At 39.7% G+C, this 21,584-nt stretch overlaps 1 long non-coding RNA gene and 1 other non-coding gene across 2 annotated transcripts; one reads left to right on the top strand and one right to left on the bottom strand.

Moving 5' to 3' along the window:
• Window positions 1–1,278: 1,278 nt before the first annotated feature.
• LOC121043183 (uncharacterized) lies at window positions 1,279–14,362 on the bottom strand. Its single transcript, XR_005796711.1, has 3 exons — window positions 13,556–14,362; window positions 10,932–11,055; window positions 1,279–1,367 (listed from the first exon to the last, which is right to left on the bottom strand). It is a non-coding gene; the product is annotated as an uncharacterized LOC121043183 (long non-coding RNA).
• Window positions 14,363–19,017: 4,655 nt separating this feature from the next.
• Window positions 19,018–19,124, top strand: LOC121043276 (U6 spliceosomal RNA). The gene has a single exon (XR_005796768.1). It is a non-coding gene; the product is annotated as a U6 spliceosomal RNA (small nuclear RNA).
• Window positions 19,125–21,584: the final 2,460 nt, after the last annotated feature.

Genomic DNA, 21,584 nt, shown 5'->3' with positions numbered 1-21,584 from the left:
TGATCTCCATAGTAATGATACTGAAATCTCCCCTACCAGATATGTCTTTCAGCCCACAGACCTCAAGGTCAAGCTGAAATGTTTGCTCCTCTGTGAAGGTCTCTTTGACATCTTCTTCCACTTCTATCTCAAGGTTCTACCCTCTGGATGTCAGTAGGACATTGTTCTATTGACAACATTACATTTACTTGTATCATAGTAACTCCTGATGAAGTGTCTCCTACTTATAAGTAGAGACCTTGCCCTACTAACCAGATTGAGCATTTAATAGGCACACTACAGGCTGGATAGATAAAACTACTCTTATGAAACCATCCAGGCGGCACTTAAAAGTCTATGATGCAATGTTTTCCTGCCAAATACGATTGTGAAAAGAACTTTGGTTTTTTTTTAATTAAAAATCCTTTTTACTTCAAAATTATTTAGAAATCGGAGACTTGATGAAGCTCCAGGGATACTGTCATGAAGTAGTATAATTTGTAAAATTAAAGGAGTTTTCAAGGTAGATTTTACACATGTTAATTAATACCATTTAAGGAATGCCTGATTTAACGAGAGACTATCGCACATACAAAAGCATTGTAACAAATTAGAGTAATAGAAAATTGATTCCAAAACTATGAACACAATTATCATTTGACCATGCTTATCCAAAAGCAGTGGCATTCAATCATTTATTTATGCAACAGAATAAAGAAAATAACTTTCAGCTTTCGAATTAATTAATATAATCACTTCTAGCAAATGTAGGCATTACTATAGCAAATTAAATTTATACCAGAAAGGGAAAAAATAGGTACATCATTTAGTGGGTTAAATATAAAATAAGAACAAAATAAGCTCACTCTTGAACAGACACATGAGTCTATAGATACTATGTATACCTGACGTTTTAGTAAAATTTGCAAACACTGAAAAGTACTACCTATTCAGTTACCACCACAGTTTATGCTTCAGAAAACAGAGAACGTGATCTCTCAATAGGACATACTTTCCATGTTACCACTCGACCCTAACAGAATGACCCTATTCCTTAGCTCAAAGATTCAGGGGCCTGCTTTTCATCTGAAGTGACAGATTTGAAGATAAAACTGTATCTCTTAGGTAGAGCATTTGTTCATTAAACTTGAGGTTCTGGGTTGTGATAAGAGCCCAGGGGCGGCTTGAGAACTCACATAAGGACAGAACCACGAGAATTGGAGGATTTAACTCCCATTTCTAAGTGTGATCGCTTCTGGGAAGTTAGGAAAAGAGGAATGTCTTAAAAAGGTTACTTACTGTGGTCACTTCTTTTTCCTGGGTCATTCATATTTCTTCTCTCTTACTTAAAAACAAAGTATAAATTTCCACTGACAGGTCTTCAGTCCCTAGAAGAGTAGTTCCAAAATGGTGTGCACAAAACAAGCCACAATGGTAGGAAAAGGCAACATGACAGCATCTTCTGAAGTATATTTTATCTCATCCTCTTTAATTTAAACATTATATTTTCAAATATTTTCATATTTTCATAGGTTTGTAATAACTGTGTATATTCTGTCACAATATGATGTGCATTTTTCTAAAAAAATAAATATATGTTGGAGTATGTCACGATAGAATATTTTTACATAGGCTACATGATCCCAAAGTTTGGGAAGGAGCGCACAATATAAATCACTTGGGTCCAGAAAAACATAATAGGGCCCCTATTTATATTTGTTTTTAATCTATAAATAAGAGATCCACTAAGTTTTACTATATTCCATATGTGGCTATCACTGGAGCCGTCCCTTGATCCCTCTCCTTAGTCATTTGATTCAGAAGGTCAAGTTTCCCATCTGCTATACTAGATATTCTTAGTAAGATTGGGGGAGACTGTGCTTGCTTTTATTTTTTATTTTTTTTTTAATTTTTTTTTCAACGTTTATTTATTTATTTGGGACAGAGAGAGACAGAGCATGAACGGGGGAGGGGCAGAGAAAGAGGGAGACACAGAATCGGAAACAGGCTCCAGGCTCTGAGCCATCAGCCCAGAACCTGACGCGGGGCTCGAACTCACGGACCGCAAGATCGTGACCTGACTGAAGTCGGACGCTTAACCGACTGCGCCACCCAGGCGCCCCTGTGCTTGTTTTAAAACATACTGCAACATACTACAGTCTTGGTAGGTACCAATAAGCTGGTTGATAGATCATATTATTTAATTAATTAAACAAATCCTCACAAAAATGGACAAGTGGCTTCTTCCCAAAAGTGCAAGGTGAAAACAAGAAACCGAAACACTTGCTAGTTTTCCAAGTACAAGCAAAATTAAGAAACTGACAGAGTTAACACTCCTTTACCCCTAGCATGATCAATCTTACCATCTGCTCCATAGCAAGGTATAGACAATGGCCACCTAAGCAGATTTGACAAGAAGAGATTCAGGTATTCCAACTTATTGACAGGACTACTTAATGTATGTCCTAACTCCATGACACTAATGAGAAACTCTGCCTAAATTTACATTTCACCCTGAGATACTATCTATCTTTTGCATCCTCACTGTATTTTTTTCTAATTTATAAATTATATGTTTCAAAATGTACATAATTATATACATGTGTAAAGAAATATGTATAAATGAGTGGTTATAATTACATAAGTAGTATGCATCAATATTTATTTATTATTGGGAATGGATGCCTAAAAATTCTTAATATGGATGCATAAATAAAAATTTGGACACTACAATTCTAGAGAACATAAAACTTAAAGAAAATAGATTAAATAATTTTCTTTAAAGAACTATTATATCAATCAGTTACCTTCATAAACTATGTAGCTATATGAATTATGGAATATTCTACAGTACTCTAGCAAGTATCCTTTTGGCTTAGACTGGAATGACACTCATTTACTTTTGCCACCCTGTTGTTCTGTAGGATTGAATAAGTCCTCTAGAGATCCAACTTGTGTGCATTGAAACCTACAAAGAACCTAGTAATGATGACAATGTGAGTATAGTATAGTCCTTGACCTCCAAGAACTGACAGTCAAGTGTTTATTAACAGGAAAAACATAATTAAGAGAATCTTGAGGGGCGTGTGGGTGGCTCAGCAGGTTAAGTGTCCAACTTCAGCTCAGGTCGTGATCTCATGGTTTGTGAGTTCGAGCCCCACATCGGGCTCTGTGTTGACAGCTCAGGGCCTGGAACCTGCTTCGGATTCTGTGTCTCCCTCTTTCTCTGCCCCTCCCCCACTCGTGTTCTGTCTGTCTGTCTGTCTCTCTGTCTCTCTCAAAAATAAATAAAACACTTTAAAAAAGAGAGAATCTTGAAACATGAAAATTTTTAAACATTATTTTCTATGTTCAGGGAATTTTTAAAGTAAGATAAAAAGAATAAAGTGGAATTAAGTTGCCAGACTGCAGTTGATGACTTTTAACTTTTCATCCTTATAAAAACAGAAATTAAAAAGATATCTAACTTCTTATTTCACATGAAATTAGTAAAGATTAATAAGATATTACATAGATTTTGTTCTTTCTTAAAACACACACTTACATACACACACACACACAAAACTCCAAGACTGTAAGCTTTTACAACCAAGTACTCAACTTGTAAAAGATGATGACACAATGAATGTTACTTCAGAAAAAAAATTTTTTTAAATGGCCCAGAAACTGAAATGAATTCAAAAACTGTACCATTAAAGACTAGAATTTTGCCATTAAAGTGAATGCTTTTTTTTAATTCAAAAGGTTATTTGTGAAGAGCTCACTCTGTTTAAACAAATTCTAAATTTTTATTTTCTTCAGTGACAGAGCGTTTGTTCAACAAACTAGCAAAAGGGCATGATAAAAATCTCACTAATATTTCCCAAATGTGTAGACTTTCTAGACACTATTTGGGTTACCAAATCCTTTGTGGCCCGCCCAAAACTCAGTTCCCCATGGTCATAAATCATTTCCGTTTTGAGTGTAGGTATTTTTCACTTCTACACAGCCACTCTACTCTAGTGGGAAACTTTTCGTAATGTTTCCAGTGTGTGTTTTGATTCTGTGTTATGTGCACATGTAACATGGGGCATGAAGTACTATTAGGAAAAATGAAATGATGACATTCTCTTATAGCAACAATCTTTTCTTAAAGTACTGGCAATTAGTACCAAAGATTACATCAGCTTCATAAAATTCAGACAGTTAAAGAAAAGCACAATATACAATGAGCCACATTACTGAAGGAGCCAGTCATAAGTTAGGGAGAGCAGTTAACTCTTTATGATTTAAAGTTTGAGTGTTCCTTAGTGAAACATTCTTATTCCCACTTTCTTAGCCTCCTTCTTTATTTAGAAAACTCAGAGTTGGTTACTTTACTACTTATTAGCCCCTATTGGAGAGAGGAGGGAAAGAAAAGTAAAGGAAGCAAAATTCAGACCAATAAAAGTATCTATTGGCATTTCTCATAAAAAAAAAGCAGAGTAAGAAAAGATGCTGAAATAGTGTGCTAAATGGCGATTTGAATTTTATCTTATTGCTCACGACCCAGTTCCATTGTCTCAAATAACAGAAATCAAGCTTTCGCGGTTAGTTACGTAACGTGATTATGGAGGAGAAGCTTTATGTTACTCACAATATACATGTGCGCTAGCCTCGAACACCATTCAAGATGACAGCATAACGCAGAGGAGATCAAGTAAAGATGAGGGACCAAATTTGGAGCCTAAGACAGAACCCAGAAGAAAACTATCTCTAACGCTAAGTAATAACTATGTTTCAAGGGCAGAATCCCTGGCTTCGTCTGTCTCTAGTGTTGAATATAGAATTCCCACCCTGACTGGAAGAAGATCCAGTTCCTGACACCAACAGTACCGACTGCTGCCTCTTGATTCTTTCATCATGACTCTACCGTCAAGCAGACATAAAATAAACATGGCAAATACTTTAGTCTTAGCGTTCTGTGAGGACTGAACCCCCCATGCTCCATCATCTTCCTTGCTTCGTTTTCCTTCATGGCCCTTAATACCAGCTGCTGTACTCAGTTATTTTGTTGTTGTAGTTGTTCTTCATAGTCTATCTTTCCCTCTAAAATGTAAGCTTCAGAAGGTTAAGGATGTTTGTCTTTGTATTCACTGCTGTATGCCCTGCTCCTGCTAAAAGACCCAGCACATAATAGGTGCTAAATAAATACCTGTCAAATGAATGACTGATTGGCCCTGGTGTCCGCTTCTCTGCCTATGAGCCCAGAGAGTTACTCGGGTCCCACTGACATCGCAGGTGTCATCAAAGTGCCTTCATTACAGTTACAGTCTGCAGAGATTTAGCCGACAGGCAATAGTGGATGGGAAAGTCCCCCACTTCCTGCTGCCCTAAATTTCAATAAAAGGGTATGAGGAAACGGAGGAGGAAAAAGATTCCTCCAGAAGCTGCAAGTGTCTGCTTACTCTTGATCTAGTCTTCTCTGGTCTTAGTGTAAAAGAGTTGCCTACTGGAGAAGCGAATGGACCTTGATAAAGGGCTCCTGGTCCAAACTCAACACCGAGGGCTCACGATGATGTCTTGGCTCCCCACTGCCATCTCCTCCAGTGCAACACGTCAAGGACACCACGGGTTGATGTCCACTCAGGGGTGCTATCTCACACCGCTCACCAAGCTAGGGGCACTGCCCCCTAAGCTGCTAAAGCCACAGCTTCCCTCAAAAGACACCACGGTTGTCACATGTCACTTTGTCTAACCATTGACATGGCTACTGTCTCATTTAATTCTCACAACACTCCTAAGTGTTACTATCGATGTCAGCCAAGGAAACCCAGGTCTGGAGAGGCTGGTTGGATGTGGGAGTTAAGAGTGCTTCGTCTCTCACCACCCCTCCGCTCACATGCTGAACTTCGGTCGAAATTACTTACAGCCTCCAGGGCTAAGGTCTGTTATTCTTTCCATTTTACAGAGGGAAGTCAAGTCCCACGAAGCAAATGACTTGCCCAGTACAGCACAGTGGCAGGGTGGGAGAGCTGAGACCCCAGACCCACACTCTTAATCACTTCACCACAATGCTTCCTAACGTGTCCTCACACAGAAGCTAGCAAAATGAATACGACACGTACTCGTATAACATTTTAACACTGTCAGCCTTTTGTGCACACATTATCCCATTCCATTGGAACGACTTCTCCGACAGTCATTATGTTGGGCCGGGGATGAAAAAACATATAAAATACCGAGGCAGGAAGCCCCAGACTTCACATTTCATAGAACAAACAGAAAAAGCAGCTGAGGTAACCATTACTGTTTTCCTCTTTCAGTACGAACTGGTAGAGAGGTAGGAGATCATAGCGGAGCAAATGGAAAACTTCCCCAATCCCTGTTTGGCCTCTGCCTTCTAGTCGCTTCGCGTTCATAGTTGGCCAATTTGCCTCCTGAGTTCCAGATAAAGTGTAATTTAATTAGGAAACTTCCATATATACACTGTATCTCTGCATCACATTATACTAGGCTAAATCTAGGCTATACCAACTGCTGATGTGTTCTTCAAAAGTGCCTTTATACTTGCTGTTTTGCTTTAGAAATACTCTCGGTATAAAAAATACCTGACTTTTCATGGACCAGGTGCTAAAATTGGTGGTCAGGGTTTATTCTTATAATCACAACCCTAAGATTCACCTTTCGGAGAAGCACCGTCAGAAAAAGTTCATGCTACCCTAAGTATAGTTCAATCAAGGCTAGAAAAAGTCTTAAAAATGCCCATTATTTCCATAATTATAATTCTTCCCCTACTAGGAAGAGGGGTCAAAATGTGCTAAACATCTTGGCTGGGCAGTTGGAGCCCACCCGCCGAAGCACAGAGCACTGAGCCAGGACGCTGCTTGGTTGTCTTCCCCATGTGTGCGTCTGTGCAGAAATGCAATTGTGTCATTATCAACAGATACTAGCTTAGCAAATGATTCTGGTATCTATTTCCCATGATCTGGGCAGAAAGACGGTCGCTCTAGGGCAGACAGGGTAGATCTAGCCCACTGCAGAGATCCTTGTGACGGCCACAAAAATGTGTAGCTGGTCCTGAACTCTAGGGTTACCAATTAGGCTATAGTGAGGCTTCTGGAATTGGTCTCATGGATACTGAATGTCTAACAGAAGAGGGTGTGTGGACTCTGAGGAGAGCACCCATGTAACTAAGCTGTTGGGCTAGGATATCAAAGAGCAAGGAGATAGACATTTCACTTCTAAAGAATCAGATCTTGTTTTAAAATCACTGGTGAAGTGTCTGGTGTGATGGGGTTTTGTGTTGTTGTTGTTGTTTTTGTTTTTGCATAGGGGATGACCATACGGTGCCTGCTTACATTCCCACCCTTGAACCCTGCACTCCAGCCTTTTCTACTTGTAATTCCAGAGCAAACCAGCCTCTCTTTGTTCCCTGACCTTTGCACGTGCTAGTTTCCATATATGGACTGTTCTTTTCCGCCCCTCACTGTACTCTGAGTCGGGCTAATTCATCCTACAGGTTTTGGCTTTGAGATCATTTCTTTCAGAAAGCCTTTCCAGGACCATGTTAACCCTACACCAAGACTGGAGGGAAATGATTTACACTGTGTCTTCTAATTGTGTGTTCGCTTGTCTCTTTCCACCTGAGAGCTCTAATTGAGGGATCATGTCAGATTTGCCATTACCTTCCCAGAGCCTAACACAGTAACTAGCACACAGTAATAATTCAACAAATAAATGGATACAAGGTAAGAAAACTTAACCGATCATAGCATGCCTCATTCTTGCTTGGGACACGAAGACTTTTTTTTAAGTTTATTTATTTATTTTGAGAGAGGGAGAAACAGAGAGAGCAGTACGAAATGAGGAGGGGCAGAGAGAGAGAGAGAGAGAGAGAGAGAGAAAGAATACCAAGCAGTCTCCATGCTGTCAGCACACACAGCCTGACACAGGGCTCGATCCCACAAATGGTAAGATCATGACCTGAGCCGAAATCAAGAGTAAGACACTTAACCAACTGAGCCACCCTGGCGCTCCACACAAAGACTTTTGCTAAAACAAATAGGGAAAGAAGTCAGTTGATGAGTTCCATGTGGCTGAGCAGAGATCTATCTATCTTTTGAAGTCTAAACTCAGAACAATAAGGCTGAGACCTCCCAGTGGTTAGATCAGTACTGACACCGGAAACAATCAGTCTGGAGTAAATCACAGTGAGAAGCCTAACTAGGAAATGCAAGTTGGAAAAACAGAACTGGATTTAGGGACAAAGGATGAATTCATACTAACATAAAAAATAAATAACTAAATAACTTTGGGCTCATTTTTAAGAGCTTTACTGACTAGAGAAATACACCATAATAAATATTTTGCAATAATACACATATCATCCAAATACATTTGTATATATATTTATTCCTAAATTAACTGAGATTAGCTGATATATATAATATATATTATATATATAATATATATATAATTTTAGTCTCTTATCAAAAAATTTCTTTGTTAGCCCTATAAAATGCCATGTGGATATGACCACATTAGAGTTTTAATAAGAATGATCCAATCCAAGTATATTCAGCAGATGATAACTTTCTTGTGTGCCAGTTTCTATGCCAAGTTCTATGTAGACATTTCACTCAATCCTACTGACAGCTCTCTGTAATATGGGTCTAACTATGACTTAGAAGTTAAATAATTTCCCCTAAGTCATTCAGCTGGTAAGTGGTAGAAATGTGATTCAGGTTTAAATGTGTGTGATCCAAATGGTCGGATTTCATTATTATTTTATGGCTGAGTAACATTCCATTGTATATATTGTACATCTGAAACTAACATGACACTGTGTGTTAATTGGACTGGAATTTTAAAAAATAAATAAATTCCACAAAGTAAAAATGGATAGATAGATAGATCTGATCCAAAGCCCATGCTCTTAATCACTGCATTATACTATCTCTACGAAAACTGGCATATGGGTCCCTATTTATATTAAACATTTAGGTAAACCAGGTAAGCACGTTCTACTACATGGCATCAATATTTATGTGAAGCAAGCCTTATATGCACCGACCATAGTCATTGAACTTATAGTGGTCAAGGTCAATGTTATCTGGCTCAGAGTTATGAGCCAAAAAAAATAAGTGGCAAAAGTTACCTTCTGGCTAAATAAGAGAGATGATTCATTTTGTTTTGATGGCTGCTTTGACAGAAAATCCAGATTCATGAAAGTAAATTGATGCAAATCATACTCATACACATTAAAAACTCGAGAGGTTACCTTAAGGGAAATCAACTTCTAATAATAACAGAATTTTCTGTTAGTGTCTCTCAAAAAAGGTACGCTAAGTTCCCAATTCAATTTAATATTCCTTTCAAGGCATGCCTAAATTGACCATTCTCTGATTGGTTTCTAAGAAGATTTAAAATCTGAGTAACTACATCTCAATGTAAATATATTACACTTCTACTCAAGATGCTTATTTGGTTTTTCTTATAACTGTTAAGTATCATAGGTGTCACTCGCTTCCTAAAAGTACTATTGACCACAAGAAATACTAGATACATATATTCAAATTCACTCCTTAGCTCACCAGTTAAATTTAGCAACTCTCCTGAGAAATGGCTAATATTAGATTTCCAGTTACCAGATGCTCTTTCGTTTCTTATGATGCTATCCTTTTTGAGTTCTAACTGGTTACCAAAGAAGATTCGTGATTAGCTGCATACTTGTGATCTCACTAGTTTTCTACTTCTTTCTGCTCTCTCCATAGCTCTAAGATGAGTTAATTTCATGGAACATTATTGAACGCAATCAGATAGAAGGATCCTTATGGGGAAAGGATTAATAATAATACCTCCTCCTATTTATATGTCAAGCCATCAAAGTCAAAAATCATTCTCATCAAAGAATACAAATTGACTACTTAAGTAGCATGCGCTGTCTCATGTAACTCATAAGCTTATAAACCAAGGTTCCCTGGAGATTATATTCAACAACCAATAATACACAGTATTTTAAAAACTTTATGAATCTATCAGCTATCTTTATACAAGCCTCCTAAAGAGTAGGTATAAGTAATAGGCTAACAGTGAATAGAACAAATTCATTAACTCATAAATAGAACAAATTTAAATATCTTTTTTTTAAAAAATGGTGCATAAAGTGTCACAATAATGTTTATGTAGTTTTGTACAGGACCATAGTTCTATCAGCAATACTACCTTGGTCTTGGAATATTGGTAGAGGCACTTATAACCTTTTTCTCTTCGACTCAAGGGCAATGTCCCAAAGAGCCTTAGGAAGGATTCTTGCCTGTTAAGGAGTTCACAGAATTCTACGAAGCCAGGTCGATTTGATGAAAAATGCCTCAGGTGGTGACGACTCCCCTAGTTAAAGTTAACCCTTTGAACTTGCCTACCAGTGGAAACATGGTTTCTTGGCAGTTCCTGGGACACCAACAGGGGTGCATCTTCTCCCAGAATACACCAACAAATCTACTCCCAGGGGTCCCTGTTGCCAAGAGTAGCCATGGCCTTTATTTCATGGTCCTGTAGTCTTCAGTGACTTCTCACCCAAGATTGGCAATACACAAAGTGCTGAGACACCTGCTATGTAACGAAAGATAATTTATTGGGCCATGCCCTCCAACTTTCTGGTCTGATATTAAGCTTCAAACTTCAACAAGTCCATACAGATCCCTCTCTCTATACTTAGAACACAAAATATCAATATGAGCCATGTACCTCACACATATCACAGAGCTACTATATTGTCTCGAAAATGTAATCCCTCCCCCGCCCCGACCAAACTGCAATTCCCCTGACATTATCAAACCCTGTCCTAAGTAGCAAAAAATGTGCCCATACAAAAATCTGACAAGAGCTCTACAAGCAAATGTGTATACAGCCATGCACTGGCCCGTGTTCTTGCTTCACCTAATTCTCTTCAACAGTAACATATCATCTCCACTGGAGAGCAGGAAACGTACCTGACTTGCTCATCATTCTACGCGCATTGTTTAACAAAGTGCAGGTCCTGTGGATGCGACCAGTGAGTAAATTTGATGGCTTTCCAGAACTTCGACTGCCACCGCTTCCTCCATGACAATGAACCTTAAAGGATGACAGTGAAGTTGCTGAGGTCACCAAAGTCCAAGTAAGGGCAACAGAAATGGATCACAAAAGTCTCCTGACTGTGGGTGAAGGCAATATTTGCTTTCTTTGCACACCAATGTAGCTGTTCACAGGTGAGAGGTTGCCAAAACAATACCTGAATCTGTAGGTCTCCCACCCTGTACTGCCCCCCACCACCCGTACTGCTCAGAAATGGTCTAGCCAACTACTCTCCTGAAGCTCTCTTGCTGTGTCATAGTGCTTGACTGAGTGCCCACTGTAAGTCAAATATTCCCTGCAAGAAAGCTTGCCAGGGCACCACCAGTTTTCACAAAATTTGTACCTTTCCAATGTCTTACTCGTAGAGAGATGGTAGACATTTGTAGGAATGAGGCACTTAGACATCTGCGTTTTGTTAAGTTAAGCTGGTCAGATTCTGAAACTTAGGCACTGTCAGCACATGCTCCTATAAAAGACTGCCAGTCTGAACATCTAATATTTTTAGCCCAGCTTAGCATATATTAAATGAATGGATGAACGAATAAATGAACGAGTGACGGAATTACAGAATGAGAGGGCCAGTGTGACCAAAAACTAGGAAAAAAATCCTTTCCTGTTCTTCTCTCTGCCTTCTGTCCATCTTTATTTCGTATTTCTGCCTTGTAACCTCTTTATAACATCCCCCAAACTAGCCTTCAGAAAGTCCCAAATTATCTCCCCAAAACTTGTAAATGCCAAGCTTTGGTAATACCATCTACCATTTATCTTCCCAGGAAATGGAAGAATCCCCCAGGGCCATATATCCGCATACTCATGACAGAGGGGCAAACCTTCCAGGAGATCAATCCATATATCTGACTGCTTTGTAAGGGATTTACTAAGTGCAAAACAAATCATTCTTGGCGCCTGACTTTTGAAACATTTCCCTTTGTGTTTAGAAAGTGCAGTCACCCGGTCACTTGCATTCTGAGATGTGAAGTTTTGCAGATGGTTTAGTGTGTGCTCACTAAGATGGTCTTCCCCATTAACTCCTCAGCTCTCAACGCATGCTGTTTCCAAGTCTGTTCTGGGCGATAATCTCATGGCCTAGCAATAGCCTAAAAGAATTAGTATTAGGTGCTTGGTTTAGCACTAAAAAATTTAGAAATATATTAACAGAAGTTCTACTAAAATGGCCCATCTGTGGATCCTGAGTATACAGGCTTTAAGGAAAACACACACACACACACAGTAAAAGAGCAGTGTTTGCAAAAGAGAAAGGAAGTTTCAGGAAGTGTCTTCTGCATAGTATACTCTCTTGGACTTTGTGTTCCTATGCTGTTTTGAGTTCCTTGAGAGCTCAAGCCTCCAAATTAAAAATTGGAGGCCAGTATTTTTATCGGGAGTACTCTCAGAACTGATAAAAGAATGAGGAAAGCAGGATTTGGTAGCAAAAAAAGTTAAAGAAAAAAAAGTTGGAACCAAGATCTCAGCCAGTCCCCCAAAGAACTCTGCAGCTGGATAGGCCTTCAGATTTGTCTCCAATGAGGCAAAAGGGTAAGGCCATTTTACCCTTGCATCACCCCCTCATTGAACGTGTGCTGCCCCTAGAGAGAGACGACAGTGTTAGGGAAGGCAGTCATCTTTGGCAGAGGGCGATTGCTAGGAAGTGACTCAGCTAAGAGTAAACTAGGCTAATTAGGCCACGTCTTGATCTCCTGTGTTGGCATATGAGCTATGCCAACGCTCCCGGCAGCTGAGGGGATGAGAGCCTTGTTCCTGAAGGGAGAATCTGGGCAGCACTCCACAGGGTCCGCTACATCTGCTGTATCTACAGTTAGAAATACGGGAACATAATAGCCAATTGAAAAGTATACCCTTCACTTTTTAAATATCGTAATGGTATTCTTCCAAAATATGACATGAGGAGAACATTATCAGAAGAAAACTGGAATCCTTGAAGATGTCACAGCTATTGATTTGAACTTTTTAGAAAGTCTTAGCCTAAGCAGCAAATTCCAGATATGAGCTACCAAGCTATCACTGGAGAAAGAAAGCTTTTTAAATCATTGTTTACATACTAATAACGATCATCTCTAGTTTTTCAACATTTCTTCAAAGTGAGAAAAGTGTGTATAAATGAACCACAAAGGTACATAAATGGTTTCACCAACTCCTGGTGTTCCTTCAGGAAGATCAGCCCATGGACTCACATTTCATACATAGAGAAGCAAAATCCCTTAGAGGTGCTTTTAGCAATAGGGATGGAAAATGTATCTGGCAGGATTACTTGTCTCACCGTAGGAAGCCAGAATTAAAACCCAGGACTCATCAAAGTTTGCAGGATTAAGGCACTTAGCTAGCATTTTTTGATTGAGTTGGCCAGATTTTGAAATTAATACACGAAATACATAATGTTAAAACTGCTAGCACACTGAATCCCTTGGAAGTGTCCATTTATGTTATAAAGTTTAACGTTATATATGTAATACGGTGCATCACAGAGATACACGACACTTACCATAAGAAATGACACTAATTTACTTCTGAAGAGAAACTTATAGCATCAGCTGTGTCCGTGCCCGTATCCCAATTCAATGTCATACTTTAAAAGATATTTACTTCTTCAAGAAGATTTAATGTAGCCACAACTACTTAAATGCCTTTTGAAGATTTTGAGGATCTGTAAAAATGTCTGGTGTCACTCTACTCGAATATTACGAAAATCCCGTTGAAGCCACCATTGGCCACAGCTCCAAAGTCAGACGGTTTCCTCTCTGAGTTCCAGGAGTTGTAAGGATGATGTGTGTCCACTTAGTAACGTCTTTAAGAGATGATGTTGTGAAAATCCTGACTGTTGACTTCTAACCTCGAGACCGGCATCAAATGGCCTTATTCGTTAGTTGGCAATCCACCCTAGAAGCCGGGAGGCCCCATCCGGGCTCTGCTGTGGCCTCTCAGCTAGTGACATGCAGGTCACCCAGGAAGGCTAGAAGTCAAACAATTGGGAAACATCCATGTCTTCATCCGTTCCAAGCGTGTCGATACAAGCTTCTTCGCTGGCCAGGAAACACAGCCAAGGGCAGAGAGGGCACCGGCTAATCATTGCGCCACGCCTTGGCCAATGGTTCTGTGAGGCCTTCTTCCCCACGGCCCAGCCTTCAAGGAAGCGCCGACCGTCTCTCTCCCTTGACTCCACGCTGCGTTCATCTCAAAACAGGGCCACGCCATGTCACTGACCAGCCGGACTCATCAGAAAGGCCACCATTTCAGTAGGAAGTCCGACCCAGATGTACAGCACTCCCAGGAAGAACAATGAGAATGGCGTATTAGCCCTCTTCCCAGTAGAGGAAATGGGACGGGGAAGGCGGCACGGGGCGAGATGAAAAAGAAAACAAAGTAAAATTTCCGTGGCTAAAACGGTATAAATGACCCACGAGCCACGGCTTCAATATCGTCTGCTTCATTCAGAAAAATGTGCCTGGCGAGTAGGTGCTACGTTCCTCGGGTACTAACTGTAAATTAGCAAATACACCTGGGCTATTAAAAATGAGTCTATGGGCAAAAATACTGCTGTTGTGAACCAGATGTTTATGCGAGTCCCTGTCTTGTTTTCACTTGCTAAATTTTATATAAATTTATATTGATAATGAAGGGGCGCCTTTGATGGCTGGTGCCCCAGTCGTGGCTCTTTGCCATCCAAAAAACCCTTTTCTTTACTCCTTGATCTGCTCTTTGCAGAAACGAGGCTTTCCACTCAGATAATGGGCAACATCTGTTCTTTTCAGGAACTATTTAACAAAGATTTTGTTTCCGTGAAATATATATATATATATATAAATGCCCAGATCTACTCTGTTCTCGTGGGGAGAAATGATACACTGTGACACAAAATGCAAAGGATGATAGACCAAGGGAAGTTCTAGCACAATAAAGGATGTTTGCGAAACAGTATCTTTGGGATAAAAACACAGGCTGCTTCAAGGGTTTGGGGACCTGGAAGGCAAGGGCCCTAACTTTGCTCAGGCAACTTGTTTTGGGTAGCTTAAGCCCTCTATTAGCTGCAGGTGCAAACATTGCACCGGTAGCTAATTGCAGCCAGAATTAGACCAAGACCATTGTGGGAACAATTAGACACTTAATTCTGAGGATGTGACTAGCCCACAATTAGCCCTGGCTAAAGTGTTTGTACCCACATGAAGGGAGACCGTGCGACTGTGCCCAAACCAGTCAAAGTTGTTTTTTTTTTTTTAACCATGCACCTCTACATTCTGTTTTCCCTTTGTAGACAGAACTTAGGAAAAATAACTGGACGTGCAATGGTAAAATATCCATGATAAGAAAAACCACACTGAATGAAAATGAAGCCGCGTTGTCAAAGATACAAATAGGGGCAGCCGCACACATATAAATACGAACCGGGAAAGAAACTCTGTCAAAAGAGTTGCTTCAAACAATGAATTCCTTAGTTATGTCTCCTTTGCCAAGCCAGCAATTTATGATAATGGTGTAGAGAAGATTGCTGTGAGCTTGAAATCATTAGGTGAGTGTTCTTCACCTGTGATATGTTTATCCTCTTAAATGGAGAGGTTCTCAGGGATTTATGCCTTTATCGAAGTGACATCCAAATGGACTCACTTTCCAGACTCGGACCTTATTTTTCCCCTGCTACCATTCCCCTTGGAACATTCCCCAGCCATCCATGTTTTAAACATACAGATATTTTCTACTTGGGCATAAGGAAAGCTAGGGTTTTCAGTCACGAGTTCAAAAATGCCTTTAGTTAATCCAATAACCTTTCTTACACTACAGGTACGGTTTGAGAAACGACATGTTTTTCTAGTTTCATTTTTATTTGCTTTTACAAAATAAACGACTTGTCTTTGAAAAATCAGAAGCCTCTCAAGCACATTCTGTTACAGTTTACTGAATGCTGTATAAACCTTAACGTTCTATTTATTGCTCGACTAGAATAATACAACAGAGCCAAGTTCATATCATCAGTTAAGTACCCCTTCAGTGCATGATAAAGCAAATATTCTACATTTGCCTTCCTCTTGTTTCATCTTCTTGAAAGGCTTATATTTCATCGATGTTTAAAAATATTCATGTGTCTACAGGAACCTGGGTGGCTCAGTCGGTTGAGTGTCCGACTTCTGCTCAGGTCATGATCTCACGGTTCGTGAGTTCGAGCCCCGCATCAGTCTCTGTGCTGACAGCTCAGAGCCTGGAGCCTGCTTCCAATTCTGTGTCTCCCTCTCTCTGCCCCTCCCCCCTCACGCTCTCTCTCTCCCTCCAAAATAAATAAACACCAAAAAAATTTAATACAAATAAAAATATTAATATGTCTCAAAGTGGAAATTTCCCCATAGAAATGTCTTCCTCGCTCTCAGAGACAAGTCGGTCTAATACGTTCTACTGCAGACTTTTTAACTAAATCATTAATTGGTTTTCAGAGCTCCTGAATTTACTGGCAGAAGTTTAAATGTACCCTTAAAATCAAGGGAGAGGAAATATAATAAATGTGGAAACTCTATCATCCCTTCAACTACGAGACCACTTCTAAGTTAATGCTGTGCATCATAACTGCCAGTTACATAAGCTCTGTATATAAATTATTAAGCACTTGAGGTAGTAACACTAAAGCTTGTCCAAATGGAAAGATGCAGTGAAGTTTAGGCATTCCAGTGACTACAAACTAGCAATCCTTCCTTTGTTATGGCCACTGCACAAATGTCAGGAAGACGCTGTCAGGGATTTCCTATCACCCTGAACCACAACCTTTGCATGGGACCATCCATAACCAAGTGACCTTCTGCAGCTCATTAAAGGTAATGTAATGGATCATTCCCTCCTAATTGTGATCATCAGCAAATTAGACTCCTTTCTAGGCTAGCCAGGCAGCAGGGAACTATGTGCCTAAGTAGAATGCATGAATAACTTGTCTTTTAGCCACGTGCCTTTACTCCACACAAAGGAGAATATCGTAGAGTTGGGTGGTGGGGCAGATATGGAAGTTCTAATACGTGCTAGGATGAGCCTTATTTACATCATCTCGATGAAGCCACAAGATTTTTTTTAATTTTTTAATGTTTATTTATTTTTTGAGAGAGAGAGACAGAGACAGAGACAGAATCTGAACCAGGCTCCAGGCTCTGAGCTGTCATCACAGAGCCCGATGCCGGGCTCGAATCTACAAGACGTGAGATCATGACCTGATAAGGCCGATTAACTGACTGAGCCACCCAGGCACCCCTAGCCACAAGATATTTTAATCCTCTTCCAGAACTCAACCTTCATCCCAAAGCAGAGACGAGAGTAGAGAAAAATGATGCGGGTACTTCAGGTGAGGCTCTTATTTGGCTAGTTTTGTAGTTTTGTAGTTATTCTCTTTTCCCTTCAGCTGACCTCTACTAGTAATTCTTGAACATCCAAAATACTATTATCTAACTACTGGTGGTAGTTGTGAACTCTTTGGAAAATCCAATACTGTGATACTGATTTTTTTCATTTAAAAAATGATATATGGGGAAAGGAATGTAGAAACCCATGTGAAGGATAAACCACAAATTCTTAGCATGAATCAAAACAATGTATCTAGAATTCTTATTCTATCTAATGGCTCCTACTCCAAATACATTTGTCCCTGAGAGATCATTAGTATACATTTTATGATTACACTGTGGCTTTAATAGTTCCCTAGCATTTGGAACGTTACTGGAAATTGAAGGTTAAAAAGGAATCTCATTAGATCATGACATCGTGCCAAGGATTTTCTAATCTATTGGGCTAAGCAATCTCTGGAGGGGGCAATTTTAGCCTAAACATGAAAGGTGCTGGACGGTAGAGGCAGGATTTATCTCAGTTAGCATCAGGAGCTCCACACACGCCACCAGGTGAAGGTTGGCCAGTCTTCTTATGACTGGGCTCATAAGTTCAGTGTGCATCCAGCAAAAGGGTGTGGATGGATTAGGAAACATCCATAATTCCCACGGTATATAGATAACACAAAATCTGCCATGAACACAATGACACAAAAAATGTTTTAGAAGAGCCCTGGCTTTCAAGATACAGTCCCTTAACCAGCAGTATCAGCATTATGTGAAAATTTGTTAAAAATGCAAATTCTCAGCCCCACCACCCTCCCACCTCCTTACATCTACTGAATCAGAAGGCCTGGCAGCGAGGCCTGGCCATCTCTCTTTCACCAAGCCCTAAAGATGACCGGGATACACGCTAAACGTTCAGAACCACCATATTAGGACACAAAAGATAGGGTGACTAGTCTACACACATTAGCCTTATATTCCAAGAAAATATTTTGATATCACAATGTGAGGACATAAGTTACTTACAAATGGAAATGATGGGAGGAGCCAGAGACCCCAGGGCACAGTCTCAGGCAACCAACCTTCTGGGACCACAGGTACTGGGCAGAGCCAGGCCAGGGATGTGGACCAAGGTGACCAGATGCAGCAGATGGGACGCCTGATAGCACAGCCAAAGCCCTGACTCACTGAATAGCTTTGAGCCTTGAACAAATAATTTACTGTTGCTAGACCTCCTAAATTACAGTTGGACTGTATCTCTGGGGTCCCTAGAAACTGAACTATTAGTAAAATTCCTTTCATCCATGCCCTGCAACCTTTGTCCTTGTCACTATTACGGGACATTAACTACCCTCTGAGTCAAGGAAGAGACAGGCATGATTTTGCACTGTCTGTTGGAACACAGTCTACTGAGGCAAGTATTTACAGGTTTCGTGACGCTCAGATCCCACGTCTTAAATACGCTTCTGAATTAAAATGGGGCAACTAATACTTGCATTCTTCCTTACTTGCTCTTCCAAGGTAGAAGGGGGAAAAAAAATGCCTTCAAGTAATTTTTCATACTCACAAGTTATCATGATGAAAAGTACATTTCTGTGGACCTGGTTTAACCCTGGCCATGCATTACAGAAATAGCGTGTAAACAGCTCTTCCTGGGCTCGCTTTGGTGGCACATACACTAAAATTGGAAGGATACAGAGAAGATTAGCATGGCCGCGGCGCAAGGGTGACACACAAGTTCATGAAGTGTTCCATATTTAAAATAAATAAATGAATAAATAAGTAAATAATAAAAAGTAAATTAAAAAGTAAACAGCCCCTCTTTCTCATCGCGTGTAAAGGAAGGGCCATAATTGTGCGGCTCTGGGGCGTAAGGATACTAAACAGAACCTCATGTCTTTAAAAAGATCAGTGTTGGTTTATGACTATATTACCGTAGTTGGCAAAACCATAATTGCAGAAGGATGAGGAGGAGTTTATAAAACTGGTTTCTCATAATTTCGCATGCATACAGCTTTCCGTCCCCCCTTTCTCCTTATATTTTAAAATAATCTTTAAAAACATAAATCGTTTGATCCTTAAAAAAGGAAACATAAAGAGTCTTTGAATTTCCAGCTCTGCTGTCCTATATTTAGCAACAGTGGTTTACCACTCCCTTACATAATAATGTAAGATTTGCAACACTAAGCAAACCTACCAAGGAACAGCTATCCGTAGACCCTGTTAGATTTTCGTGTCTGAGCTGGATACCAGTTTTTACCACTTGTATTTTTCACAAAATGTTAACTCTAGCATGCTGACACTTTTATATTATATATTTTCAATTAGCTTTATGATGCAGTCTTTCTTAGTCTTTCAATTTTTTAATCTTATGGTCATATAATATTCTCATACATTGCTATTCCATAATTTCCTTGACCATTACTCTAATCATGACTTCGTTTGTTTCGATATTTCTTGTCTTCAACATTTTGTTTCTACAGACACCTCTGAAAAAGCAATGCCTTTAATTTGTCACCTTCAATAAATGCCAAATAGTGGTGTTACAAGTTTCAAGTAGTTACAAATCTCACTTATTTCCTTGTAAATGCTGATATTTTTCTTCTTCTTCTTTTTAATATTTATTTATTTATTTATTTATTTATTTGGAGAGACAGACAGAGCACGAGTGGGAGAGGGGCAGAGAGAGGGAAACACAAAATCTGAAGCGGCCTCCAGGCTCTGTGCTGTCAGCACAGAACCCAACTCGGGGACTGAACTCTGCAAAATCATGACCTGAGCCCAAGTCGGACACAACTGAGCCACCCAGGAGCCCCTGACATTTTTTCTTCTTAAAATATGCTTCCAACTTTTCCCCTTTTGTCTTTTTTCATCATTTTTTGGTGTTTTTTCCTTTACTGAGTCTTTGCATTTCTTCCCATATCTTTAGGCTGCAGATGTCCCTAGAGACCTGTCACCATTTCTTCTGTCTGCAACTAATTTGTGTCACCAATTTCTGTTTGACTTTGATGTCATGTGAAGTTCAATTGTTTCTGATATTCACAAGAATAAAGCTATAAAAATGTTCACAACTTGCATAAACTTCTCAAAACATCGTATGCAAATACACACCCATCTTCAAAGGAGCTACCATAGAAGTTTTTATTTTGGTTCAGAGATCACACCATTATGCAAAGTATTTTTCTTATTTTGGAATTTCCTTGGAAATCAGCTGATTTCTCTTATAATTACAACCAAGACGTATTATTCAGAATGATTACCCTCTTTGTTTTCCAACAACTAGCAGTGCAATACTTTTAACTGGTTGCGATTTTATCGTCAAATGCGAAAATTTGAAGACTGACACACATTCTTTGACGTTCCTTCCATCAGAAGTTAGGGCCTGTGTCCCCTCCCCATGAATATGGATAGGCTCTCTAACTGCTTTGACCAGGAGAATATGGTGGAAGTGACAGACGCTCTTCCAGATTCCAAGCAAGCCATGAGAAACCAGTTTCCGTTTTTTCCTCTTGTAAAACGCAGTAGTGAACTCTTGCGTTGCCGCGTGAATGGCCAGCTATGCTGAGCCCACCCGGGTATGGAGAAGCCCAAACTAGGTACGTGTAGATGTTGTAGAGAGAAAGAGACACGCCCAGCTCTTCCATTCAGCTCCTAGCTTTTAGGTGAACCCCCCTGAAGCCTCAGACACGATGGAGCAGAGACAGTACAATCTAACTGTGCGCTTCGAACACAAAATCGTGAGATGTAATAACGTATTTTTATTTTAGGCCACTCGGTTGGGGGACAGTTTTTTACATGGTAATAGAAACTGGAAAGGGTAGTGACTACTCATCCTATTTCTGGAAAATTAAGTTATTTCCAGTTTTATACTATGGTTAATGATCCTCTATTAAATATGTTTGTATAAATCTAGACGAATATTTGCTTATTTCTTCAATAGAAACTCCTATAAGTAGATTACTAGGTCAAAGGGCATAAAAATACTTGTAAGCTTCCTGATATACACTGCCAAGTTTCATTCTGGAAAGATGATGATAAACCACACTCCTCCCAGTAATGAAAAAGGTGACTGTGTATTCACATCGCTTCCAACATGGGTTATTAATATTTTAGAAATTAGTGGTCAATATGATAGCCATGTATTTCTTATGCTATCAGTCAGGATGAACCTTTTCCTTTCAGATGATCCTTTCTTTTTCCTCTTTCATGAAGTGCCCAATG

The sequence above is a fragment of the Herpailurus yagouaroundi genome, unplaced genomic scaffold, assembly GCF_014898765.1.
Source record: "Herpailurus yagouaroundi ecotype Mexico unplaced genomic scaffold, PumYag 186, whole genome shotgun sequence".
NCBI classification, from domain to species: domain Eukaryota; kingdom Metazoa; phylum Chordata; class Mammalia; order Carnivora; family Felidae; genus Herpailurus; species Herpailurus yagouaroundi.
The sequence above is the reverse complement of the archived record's forward strand: the minus strand, read 5'-3'. Positions and strand labels throughout refer to the sequence as shown.